The sequence below is a fragment of the Hydra vulgaris genome, chromosome 13, assembly GCF_038396675.1.
Source record: "Hydra vulgaris chromosome 13, alternate assembly HydraT2T_AEP".
Taxonomy (NCBI): Eukaryota; Metazoa; Cnidaria; class Hydrozoa; order Anthoathecata; family Hydridae; genus Hydra; species Hydra vulgaris.
This window is the reverse complement of record NC_088932.1, coordinates 34,203,037-34,215,949: the sequence shown is the minus strand read 5'-3', so window position 1 is coordinate 34,215,949 and position 12,913 is coordinate 34,203,037. Positions and strand designations below refer to the sequence as shown.

At 29.6% G+C, this 12,913-nt stretch overlaps 2 long non-coding RNA genes across 4 annotated transcripts in view; one reads left to right on the top strand and one right to left on the bottom strand.

The window, feature by feature from the left end:
- The first annotated feature begins 2,941 nt into the window (after positions 1-2,941).
- Positions 2,942-12,913, top strand: part of LOC136089345 (uncharacterized) — a 40,673-nt gene continuing 30,701 nt past the window's right edge. The window contains exons 1-2 of one of the 3 annotated variants that reach the window (XR_010642974.1): positions 2,942-2,965; positions 9,063-9,133. This is a non-coding gene — a long non-coding RNA (uncharacterized LOC136089345). Of the gene's footprint in view, positions 2,966-7,639; positions 7,766-8,353; positions 8,379-9,062; positions 9,134-12,913 lie in introns of those variants that run through there. The other 2 variants (XR_010642972.1, XR_010642973.1) reach the window with 2 other exon arrangements.
- LOC136089463 (uncharacterized) lies at positions 5,126-6,980 on the bottom strand. Its single transcript, XR_010643077.1, has 2 exons — positions 6,153-6,980; positions 5,126-6,077 (listed from the first exon to the last, which is right to left on the bottom strand). It is a non-coding gene; the product is annotated as an uncharacterized LOC136089463 (long non-coding RNA).

The following is a 12,913-nucleotide window of genomic DNA, read 5'->3' as shown; positions in this document are numbered from 1 at the left end:
GCTAAGTATAAATAACAAAAAGGCACGGCAACCACACCGAAACGCATTTACAACTTAACAACAGCCCTGGATAAACAAATCGATAAAACACCTAGCGAAATGTTCGAAGAGTTGATGAAAAAACTGGCGAGTGATTCAATGAATTCAGTGAAAAGTAGGATCAACGAGAAGGACGTGTGTGAAGCTGCTTTTTTTATGCTCAAAACTCAGAAAGATAGGTTAATAAGTATTCAAAAATTACGCACCTCGATGGTGCGTATTGTTGTAACGCTGAAGACTACATCCTTTTTTGTTGGTCGCACAAAATATTTCTTTGCAAAGCTTGCTAATTTTTTTTGCGCTGCTTAGAATGAATGAAATGAAAATGTTAATTTTGTTTTCGAATCATTTAATGCAGCGGTCGATTCGGAAAAAATCCAAAGTATATTTGAAGACAAGGGTTTACAAAACATTGTGCTGATAGGCTCTCACTTCAAAGGAATCAAAATTTATCTTTACACATTTCATGTGATAAAGTGGTTCAGAACCATTATTTCCAAAGAAGATATATCAGCTGAGAAAAATCAAGAGCTTTTGTCAAAATGCAGCAACCTTGTTTACGCTGATAACGAGTCGGCGTATGCTCAAAAATTACAACAGTTGCTTCTGAGCGCGCAAAAATCTTTTCAAGAATATTTTCTTAACAATTGGAATAAGTGCAAGAAACTTTTGATTCAATTCTTTTGCAAGGTATAGGCCTTTTATGATTGTTGTTTTTTTAGTTTTAAACGACGTTTATTTAAAAATAATGAATAAATATTTAGGGTCAATTACTCTTTGGAACTCAAACAAATAATCACATCAAAGCTTTTCACCAAAAAATAAATCGCGAAACCAAGCATTCTATAAAATTCTATCAAATGATCGAGGTTCTTTTTAATCTAATCAAAGATTTATTGCTTCGCCTAATGGAAAACACACTAAAAAATATGAAGATAAGTACTAACATTCAAACAAAAATCTCGCCTCTTCTTGGTTTGTTAGACAGTTTGCTAAATTCAAAAGCCATGAATCTTGTTATAGAGCAATGGACGATATGCAAGACAGTCAATTATCCAGTGACCCGTCTTTGAAACACCTCAGACAATAAAAACGATTGCTATTTGGTTATTCAAAACAACAAAGTCGACGCTTCTAAGCTAGTACAAGTCCACGAAAACCATGTCACATGCGTCTGCGACGAGTTCAGTTACTTTAATTTGTTTTGTCGTCACATTCTTGCCGTGTTTGATTCTAATTACAATTGTTACGAAAAACAACCATCTGAATTTGTTGTAGGAATTTATTCTTGTTGGAAAAAAGAAGTTAATAAATGTGTCGAAAGATTGTCCTTAGACAAAAGTTTACAAGTTATAGACATCAAAAATATTAAAAAGTCTGTATTATCAAAAAAGTTGAGTGTGAACTGTATTGCTCCATTATTCCATGAAAAAAAATTCAAAAGATATAAGCCTGCATTTGATGATATAGAGGCTGAAATCAAACCAATATATCATCCATATTTTGAATTTTGTTTGACAAAACTAAAAAAAAGGGCTCAGGATGAACACAAAAACCCGAGACGCCGATTTCATACCGCCTCAATCTGCTGCCAAAAATTCACCTACTACTATAGTAGTAGGTGGGTTTTTTTGGAATAATCCAAAAGGTCGTCTTCGAGAAAAAAGAAAAACCTCTCAGCAAATTCTGATTTAATAATAAAAATAAAGATGCAAATATAAAAATGGCGAAACTAGTCAGTTCATCAGTAAATACCGTTAGGAAGGCACTAATAAAAAAAATTCGATCACTTCAAGTTCAGATGATTCTTGTATAAAATAAAACAAGCAAAAATTGAGCCGGAGTCTGAGAGTTCATCAATTGAATATTTGAACACAGTTCATTTTGATAAACCAATAAAGTTCGACGAAAACGTTATACAATCTATCTTCTGACACTTCTGACTGGCTCACAACATATTTAATATGGTATACATCTTATTTATAAAAACTTTCGGAATATTAACATACCAATCGTATTCTTGTATTCGGCATCACGATATAACTCCAGCGGCTCTTTGCGACAAAAATGGCAAGTCACTAAATCAAGATAATACGCTTTTCATTTTACACGTTTAGAACCATTGGATACTTCTCACTAATTATAAATGTGCGCCAAACAATAGACTATGTTTAAAAATTATTTTTATATTCTAATAACTATTCTCGGAATAATTTTGACTTTAGGACTTAATTAAAAAAAAAAATCTTAGGTTTTTCAATCTTTAATAAAACTAGCTGATTGGTTTATCTTTTTTTAAAACGTGCGAATAGACTATAATTAGATATAGTCTATTCGCTAGTGAAAAACGTGCGAGTAGACAAAATATTTTTTGCACGAAACGTGCAAATAGACACGATATGATTATTAAGAATAAATATAAATAATTGATTGACAAGGAAGAAGTCACTCCTTCCTTGTCAATAAATTATTATTTATATATTTATATATAATTTCCATAAATAATAATGACGAAGACAATAAAGTTTCTGTAAAAATACTAAGAAGAAAAAGAAAAATAAGAATACTAAAAAAAGTTAATAACAATAAGAAAATAAAATAGTTTTTTTTTAAAAACTTGTTTAAATTTATTTTGTCTTTAATATTAGTTTATAATATTAAAGACAAATAATATTATAGTTTTAATTTTTCAAACTCATTCACAGTGCACACAAGATTTCGATTCCATTTACTGATGCACTGATGTGTAATTGAGTACTTACCTCAAAGTTTTATAGGGAGGTACATTTAGTTTTCCATTATTGATGTTTCTAGTTAAATGTTTAAATCAAGTTTCCATGAAAAAGAATGTAATAGAAGAAGGTAAAATTTTATTAAGGGAGTCAAAACGAAAAGAAGATTAGCAAATTTTACTAGTGCTGACAAGGTAGGAATTTTAAGTTTTTTGAAGAATTTTGAAGTTTTTGTAATATGGAGTTAAAAATAATATGGAGTTGAAAATTTGATATTCGGATTGATTAACGCTGTGCTGATAACAATTTGTTAATATTACAGTTGCCAATTTGTCAGTAATTGAGATGAAACTGAAAAATTGCCAACTACAGATTCTTAAGGTTGGTTTTATCAATATAATGGCGAACTATTGTAAGCATGCCATTAGCTCGATTAAGTTTTTTACGGAGTGCATCTATATAAAAATTCCATGAGAGGTTCGATACTATAAAAATACCAAGATATTTAACAACGTGTCAGATATAAACGTCTATTATTAATTTTAATTTTAGTTATATGATTGTTGTACAAAAGTTTTTGTCTTGGAGATGAAAAAAATATTAGTTCAGTTTTTTCCAAGTTCAGAGAAATTTAAAAATTTCAGAGATAGTTTGCATTTAGCCACTGAACTAAAGCTTTTAGATCTAAGTTTATATTCTTATACAAGGAATGATGAGACTTATTAATATGCAAGATATTAGTATCATCATCAAACATATGGACTGATGAGAAGTGGACAGAGTTATTTAGATTATTAAGATAAAATGTAACCGTTAATGCTACATAAACTGCTTCTGGCCTATTGATTTTCTAGGTTTCAATTTAGATATAAGTGATGAGATTTTTTGATGTTGGTGATATCAATAAACTATGATCATTTTGATACTTAACAACAATCTGGAGAACGTGCCAAGACAAAAAATTGCCGATAAAATACTATCGCTAAAAAATTATGTGAGCATTTGCACGTTTTGAAAATATTTTTTAGTTTTCTATTACATAATTAAAATCACAACAATAATTTTTCAAATAAACTTAATCTTGAAGTAATCGTGTTTTAAGCTGTTAAATTACTGCTTTGTAAATATTTAAGTAGCTGTCTGTTAAAAGTGTGTTAGAAAGTTTTTTTTTTAATATAAGCATGAGTTGACGGTTTGATTTTAAATTTAAATATTAGTAATAAATTGAGCCTTAAAAAATAGCAATATAAAATTATTTTGAAAAAAATACTACGTAAAATTCTCTATTGACATAATGCCCAAACGATATTTAAGATCGATGCATCTTTTGCTGCACCCTTAATTTAATGCTTAATGTTCAACTTTAATGTTGTTTGCGATTTATAATAGTAAAACTGTCTGCCTCCACTTAATTAATTTATCACAAAGAATTATGAAATATTATACATAAAAAATATATTATACATTTAGGTTGGCAACAGACAGGCAGATTCCAAATTAATTTCGTTGTGCTTACTAAAGTTTGAACAGCACATAATGTTTTACAAGCACGTACATTAATTTATTCTATACAGGAAAAATAACTTGTTAGTTCGGATATCGCTTGTCTCTAATTTGTTGGGCACGCCTGAAAATGTACCAGCGTCCTACCGCACTAAACGTTGCGCTCCTACCTACAAAAGAAATATCTTAACAATCCGAGATCCGAACATTTTGAAACAGTTTTTATTCAGGACATCATACCTTTATTTTTGTCTATATTTAAAAATATATTTATATATATATATATATATATATATATATATATATATATATATATATATATATATATATATATATATATATATATAAAATCGCAGTTTTTTTTTTCTTTCTTTTCCGTATTAATTTAGTATACGTATACTTCAGTATACTGAAGTATAAAGAGTTGTAAACCGATAGCTTTCTTTATTGAACATTTAAACATTTTTATTTATTATAACATAAAAAAATTAAAATAAAAACTGGCTACCTCTTTTTTTCCTCTACTTGGCTTTTAATTAATTATTATATCGTTTAGTTGAAAATATATAGAGTAAACTGGGGTAAGAGTAAACGGTTTAGCTTCAGATTCAAATACTTTTTTTAAAGAAAAAATATTTTATGTTTATTTTTTTTTGTTTTAAAGAGAATTTTCTACATTATATAAATATATAAAAATTAAGAATAAATATTTTGAAAATCTTCAAAAAAATTGTCTACTTTTCCCCTTATAATTGGAGAAAAGTAAACTAGTTAATCTTTAATAACAATTTTTTAAGATATTAAGAAAATTAAAACTAAATAAGGATATTAAGAAAATCAAGCAAAATTAATTAAACATAAAATGAAAACTAATCTTATTAGAAGTTAAGTTTACAAAAAACTATTTTAATTAAAAAACTAGTTATAAATAAAAAAAAGAGTTTCATCGGCAGAAGCAGGTTCGCTGCATTTTTTCATGCAAAACTCTTTACCAATTTTGTATTTTTGAGTAAAAACGATCGACAAAACCAAGACTTGCAACAAAAAGCTTCACATTGGTACCATTTTTGTTTTGAGTTGGCAGTGCTTCTTCCCAAACTCTCCGACACTTTTTGCGCCTCTTGATGTCTTTGTCTTGTCTCGATTTTTTTGAACGTTGCACTTGCTGAGTTTCATCTGAAGCTTCACTGAAGTGAATTTTGAGTTTCTGTAATTGTTTTGACTTTTTGGCCTCATCGTCTTGATTTAATTTCTCGAACACCTCAGATGTACTTAGACACTGGCCTTCAACTCTCGGAATGCTGACTCTTTTGATTTTTTTTTTGCGTGTTAATATGGTGACGCTGTAAAATATTTTTCAAATTGCCTTCAAGTCTTTCTGTGAAGTGTTGCAACACTTGATACGTTTGAGAAGGAGTAACTGGCGTTGTTGTTAAATTTTGAAGTTGGCGAATTGTTGGAGTTTGATGCTGACTGATGTTAGATGAGCGATTATTTGTGTTCGTACAAATGCGTCACTGGAGCTAAAAAGTTTTGCTTGAAGTTAAATGAAATTTTCTTTTGTTAAGTTGTTGAAATTTTTAGCTAAATAAAATTATGTAAGTAACTTGCGCCAAACTCGTTTAACGTGACAATACACACCTACGTCTAACGGTTGAAGTACGTGGGATGAATGAGCCGGTAAACATATCAGCCTGATGTTATTGTCAATGTAAATACGTGCAACATTGTAACATGTATGACGTGTCCGTAACATGTAAGTAACATGTATGACGTGTCCGTCCAAGACTAAAATGTGAATACCTGTAATTTAAAAAAGTATTTGATTAGTTGATTAATTGATTTAACAACTCAATTTAAGTAGACCACACTATTTACCTGGAACTAATTTGTTTGCCGGCATGAATACTTTAGTGAGCCATTGAATAAATTGTTACTCTTCCATCCAACCCGACTTGGATGTTGTAAATACGGTGTTTAGTGGTCCTCCTACACACCAGTCTTTGTACAGACGTGATATTGGTTTGTAAACTACGAATGGTAGCTGAGTGGTAACGGTGTAGAGTTGACACAAATACCGACTGTGTAGTTAACTTTTTCGTTGTTACTATTCAATTATAAAGGGCGTTTAGCAACGAGCCTACATGCTGTTTACCTTGATCGTCTGAAAATCCGATTTCATCAAGAAATTGGATTTTCAGTGTTATAGTTGATATTTGCTTCAAGAAATCGTTTTTGAAATATATTGAAATAACTTGTTATTTTGTCTTCGGTATAAGAGGAAGCTCTGAGAGACAAAATATTGCCTACTACTCTGACGCTTAATTTATGACTTCGTCGTTTCGTGAAATTTTGATACCATTTTCGTCCTGATATACCATTTAGAGGAAACAGATGACTTTGATTTGTAGATACTAAATATTCCCCAACTATTGCGATGACCTCTGCGAAGGTTCTGCCAAAACTCCAATTGGCTAAACTGATAAGTACTGAAACAAGAACAAGTTCAAATGCTGCACTTAGCACGGTAGTTATACCTCTACCATGTGATTGAACTTTGTTGTGCACACGCTTGTGAAGTATTGCCTTTGATATATTGTATGCCTCTGAAGCTTTATTTTTAGTTTGATATTTCGCCTTTTTTGAATTGTTCTACTGCAAGTTGCAATTGCTCTTCATTGTATGTTGTTTGCGTTTTACGAATGTAAGCATGAGTCATTTTGCTTTAAATTTTTTTAGATAAATAGCAAAGGCTGCCATATTTATTTACGTTTTAAATAATTAATAACTATTAATCAGTTTAACCGCGCTTATCTTAATGCATAGGTGTGAGCAATTAGCATGTTTACTCCTCCCCCCAAAAAATTTATATTGATTTTTTGCTCATAACTTTTTTCCGGAACTAGCAAATTCAATTTTGAAATAAGAATCTTGATTGTATTAAAATTTTCTACAAAACAGCCTTTTTTGTTTAGTAAAATATAATTTTAGTTTTGGGAGTTTTGAAGTTAATTTTTCAGTAAAAAAAACTTTTTTTTACGAGGGTGAGAATTTCGAGGTTTGCTAAGGCAAAATTAAATTTAAAAATAATTTTCACATCTTTAGATAAAGCCGTAAAATTCTTTACAAAACAATGCCTCGCATTTTTTAAGATTTTATGTTTTAGCTTTCAATAAATGCAAAATAAAAAAAATTGCCAAACCGTTCACTTTTTTTTTTCGTTGACCCCAGTTAATTTTAAGTATAATACAGAAATTTAATTTTATAATTAGCAATAAAAAAATTAATAAAAAACATGTGTTTGAAATTTTTATTTTAATTAAAAACTACTAATCTAAGAAACCTTAGAAACCGTTAAAAAATGAAAAAAAAAAAAAAATCAAGAAACGTAAGTATGCTATTTCCGCTTAGTGACTCATAGTATGCCGACCCAGTCCGCCAGAGCCAGTGGATAACTTTTTTTTTTTTTGGTTTATCAAGTGCGTTGTCAGGTAGACAGTAATTTATATTAACAATTATTAATGAAAATTATAATCATGTAGTATTGTAATTATTAGTAATTATTTTTTGTGCTACATGTCATGTAAAAAATCTAACTCTCTGGCTTTGATTTATGATTAATCTGATTTTGTTAGAGATTAGAATTTGTGCAAAGAAATATTTGTGAGACTCGAATACCAAACCGTTGTTGTGAACCATTACGCTGTAATGTTTCACAACAACAATGCAATAATGCAACATCTGTTACATTTTGTTCACAAAACAGAAACTCAGAAACAGAACTTTACTGTTATGTTCTTACTTTTATCTAAATATTTGAATTTGATTGATTAATTTTTTTATACTCACTAATTAAATAGTCGCTAACCCTGGTAAGACAAGGGTTATCCACAAAAAATAAATGTATATATATAATATATATTTTTATCAATACTAAAGTATTACTACTATCATAATCACTCTGGTTATAATCAATGAGTTTATTCCTGTGATGCTTGACTATTTAATTTATTCATAAGATTAAGGCCCCTAGTGATCTATTTAACATCCTATACAAAACCAGAATAAAATTCTCATGTGAAAAGCGTTTTATATCTAACAAAGGTGACAAATTAATTTTTTTTTCATGTTGGATAAAGTTTATTAAAGTTGAACAAGTATATGCTGAAAATAAAACTTTATTTCTTTAAAAAGTTGTTTGTTTTTGTAACAATTCTAGAACTAACGAATTCTTGAACTAACTTTTGTAATAATTTTGTAACTAACTAAATGCTAGAACTAACTTTTGTAACAATTCTAGAGCTAAAATTTTTCTGTTTGTGTGCAAATACAAAGTTTCCAATTAATTTTATGTTTTGTGAGTATTTTTAAAAATAGTTTAGGCAATAAAATTAACTAATATATTTTTTAACTTTAACAGTTATTTTGTAAGAGATATTCAACCAAGTAAAACTAATAAATTAGTTTTAGTTAAGGTTAACCGTAGTTAGGGTTAACCCTAACTACTGTTCTGAAATGTTAAATGTAAATCTAAAGATGATTGAAGTTTTAATTGTTTAAAATGTACAGTTGTTTGTATGCAATAAAAAGTTTAACTTTTACTAGTTTCCTTACAATTAAAGCGCTAAAATGCTCAGCCATTTTATTTGTCTAGCAACTTAATACTAGTTAAGAAATTCTTAACACGAAGTTGAATTAAATTTATTTATTTTGTTAATTTTCTTTAATTGTTTTGAGATTTTGTTGTGAAGTTTTTTTGAGTTTAAATTTTTTTAAATTCAAATTTAGCTTAATAATTACAAGCCGAAGAATGTGTTACGAAGTAATCTGTGATAAATGTAAAAAAAAAACATGGGCTGGTAAGTTCACTATTTATTTATACTTATTATATATAAAACATTTTTTTTATTTATGTACTTATTATATATTAACAATATTTTTGACAATAAATTTTAATTTTAGATTTTCATTACTGAAATCTCAAAAATGTGTCGTAAATTGATTTTTTTAAATTAGTTTAGTTATGAGTTATTTTCAAAAACTTAAAGATTCCACTAGATTCCATGGTAGTTTTAACATTTTCCCATTGATAGGTATATATGAAAGCAGAAAAAAAAATCATTTGCCCCAATTTGCCCCAATTAAAATAACCTTTCAAATACTTCTTTTTTTTTTTGTATCTTTTTTCCGTTTTTAATTAAAACTTACATATAAAGTAGCGAACAATAGTTCATTGCTTACATTCATCATAAAAAGAATACATTTAGTTCTCAATTCAAGGGTTAGGAATGTGTATGGAAGCTTGATCAACCAGATTGGACTGCAAGTTTGAAAATTATTTTAGGCAATGCAAAAGTTTTTATAAAATTTGAAGATAGAAATTCATGATAGTTTACTCTAGGCTCTTTATGAATTTTTTAGACTTGAGGGTCTATACTATGAAAGTATTGACAAACCTGAAATGATAAATCTAATAAAAACTCTAATAATATTTAAATATAAATTCTGATGAAAGTTGCGGAAACATTCAAAAAATTTTTTTAAGACTTCTGGAACACAAGTGAACTTGGTTGGACAAAGATGCAGCAAGTCCAAGTAGAAAGTGCAAGGACTGGGAAGATTTAGGGGATAGAAGCAGAAGATTTAAGGTAATAATAAATCAATTAAATTCAAGCCTGTTTTAAAAAATAGTTTACACACTTAAATATTAAATATTATCTTGTTTAATGTTGCCAAATTAAGGTTGAAGCATTGACATTAGCTTCAATAAAAAAAAGCCACTCGAGATCCTAACAAAAAAGACTTTGTTGTTCTCATGAAAGTGCTACAAATTCTTAAAAAGTTTAAAGCACGGAAATAAGTTTTCCAATAAAAATAAAAACCAAAGATTGAGCTTAAAAACTCAGTGTGACCTTTCTCATTAACGGTATCAAATTATTATAAATTTATTGATAATACATTATGCAGATATTTATCCTTCACTTCATAAATGAGAGACACAATTATCATGAGGGTTTAATTGTGACAGAAACATCTGCCTCAACTACTCTACAGGGTATGTTTAAACACTCTGAAAAGGATATTATTTTTTATGGAATGCCAAGACTATGCGAATGTTTGCTAAAAGTGGGGGAGGTGTAAAGGTCTACTTCACTTTAAAGGTGGTTTTAATGGTGCCTCCAGTCAAAGTGTCTATAAACAAAAATATACTGATAAAAATATTGGTTAGGCCAAAGTTAACAAGCAAAGTCTTTTCCAGACAGCTATTGTTCCACTTAAATTAACCATCATGAATGAAAATGTATGGTTAAATAAAAAGCCCTCTAGTACACATTACTGTAGACCCATACATCTCAAACATCAGATGTAAAATTGTAATATTTAAAATATATTCAAAAGATCTGAGCCAACAATGCAGAGTAGAAAGCCCCAAAGATAAAGCTTTTTCATTGATTGGTTTAGATCTGATCAATGCTGGGTTATTAAGACTTGGCTCTGCAAACATTACATGATTGGGAGGACAGAGTGTTAGAAAGGGCATTAAAGATTTTACCATCAAACATGATTAAATCTAGTTTGAACTTAAATGTAATAGTTGTATCCGGTTTGTCTTCCTCTACTTCTAACTTTACCTCAAACTTGACTAGTCTATTAATTTCTGCTTTTAAAAGTTTGTATTCATTTTTTATCAGTTTTTCTGTTTCTTATTGATGTTTGAGATGTTTACAGTAATGTGTATGTTATAATTTAAGTAATATTGCAATATAATATTAATGACGTCACTTCCCGTCTTCTGAATATTACAGTTATTAGTAACGCTATTTATATATAATCTATTATACATACGGTTATTAGTTACGCTATTTATATACGATAGATGTTTGTAGTTCTTATATAGCCCTTTTCTTATATTTGATAAAAGCCAAAATATACATGAAAGACTTTTTAATTATAGTTTACAACAATACTATTATTATGGTTTTACTATTTTATTATGGTTTACAACAATTTTATCAAATATAAAAATTTAGTATATATAAATATAAATCAGTATGGATGCAAAAATATTCAAAAAAGTACTGTGCGACGAACCAAACGAAGAAGACTATACATACTGGAAAAAAATGCTATCAATTTATCTAGATAAAGCCACAATCCCAGAGGACTGTAAACTTCAAGTCTTATTCGTTCTATGCGGAGTGAAGGCTTTTACGATAATTCAGGATGTTACATCATACGACGATGCAATCAAAATTCTTGATAACATGTATCAAAAACGATTGACAGCGATCATGATGCGCCATAAACTTCGCTCTTTTAAACAAAAGGAAGGGGAATCGATTGAAAGCTTTATGAGTAACTTAAAACAATTTTCCAGAAAATGTCCAACAGAAGCTCTAACAGCAGATCAGCATAGTAACCTACTAATATGTGATGCTTTTATAGCTGGTATCCGCTCACCTTCTATTCGTCAACGACTGCTTGAAGCTACGGATGACAATCTAGAGTCACTTTATAAAACAGCTCTTACGATGGAATTGGCCACCGAAGATGCCCTTAATTTGACAACAACCATAACAGATACTACCACGCTACCAACTTTTGCAGCAAGTCATAATCTTACCAAATCTCAATGTTTTTGTGCGGTAATGATCCACACTCAAAAATCAAATACCCTGCACGAAACTCTACATGTACACATTGTCATAGAAAGGGCCACTGGGCAACTGTCTGTCTTTCTAAGAAAGAAAACAAAACTTATACCAAAGCAGCAGTTGTTAAAGAATATAACGAAAAGGATGATAACACAATAATATCTACGGTCATAGCAGCAATTGACTCACCTGATAGACTAATTAACGTCACCATAAACGAAAATCTAACATATGCACTGTTAGATACTGGGTCCGACAAAACTTTTATTACATCAAAACTTCTTCGACAATGGAAATTTTCATACGATACTCAATCTACCTCAAAGGTATCACTGGCAGACAACTTGACATTAGAAGTTAAAGGTATCTTCCATGGTTCATTATTATTGGCTAGAGAAAAACTAAAAGTACAATTTCTCGTTGTGGACGACTTGGTAGCACCAGTAATTATAGGAATGGACGTGTTAACATGTCATTCCTCAATTACCATTAATTTTAAAGGAAACAAAGAGCCTCTAAAATTCTGTTTAGCAACAAAAAGCATGAAATGTTCAACATACGCCTTAATTCCTGGAATCGATATTAACAAAATAAAACCAGTAGCTACAACCTCACAACGTATTCCCAAAAATATCTCCGTCATAACAGATGAAATAAACTGCTTACTAAAAAAAAGACATAATTCAAGTAAGCCGCAGCCCTTGGTGAGCTCAATGTTTTGTAGTATCAACAGGAAATAAAAATCGCCTCGTGATCGATTATTCGAATACAATTAATTTACACACTCCGCTCGATTCATATCCTACACCACGAATCGATGACTTAATACTTAAAATAGCAGTCCATAAAATTTTTAGCACAATTGATCTCAAATCGGCGTATCATCAAGTGAGAATACGACCTGAAGATTACAAACTAACCGCATTTGAAGCTAATGGCAAATTATATGAGTTCAAACGCTTACCCTTTGGATGTACAAACGCA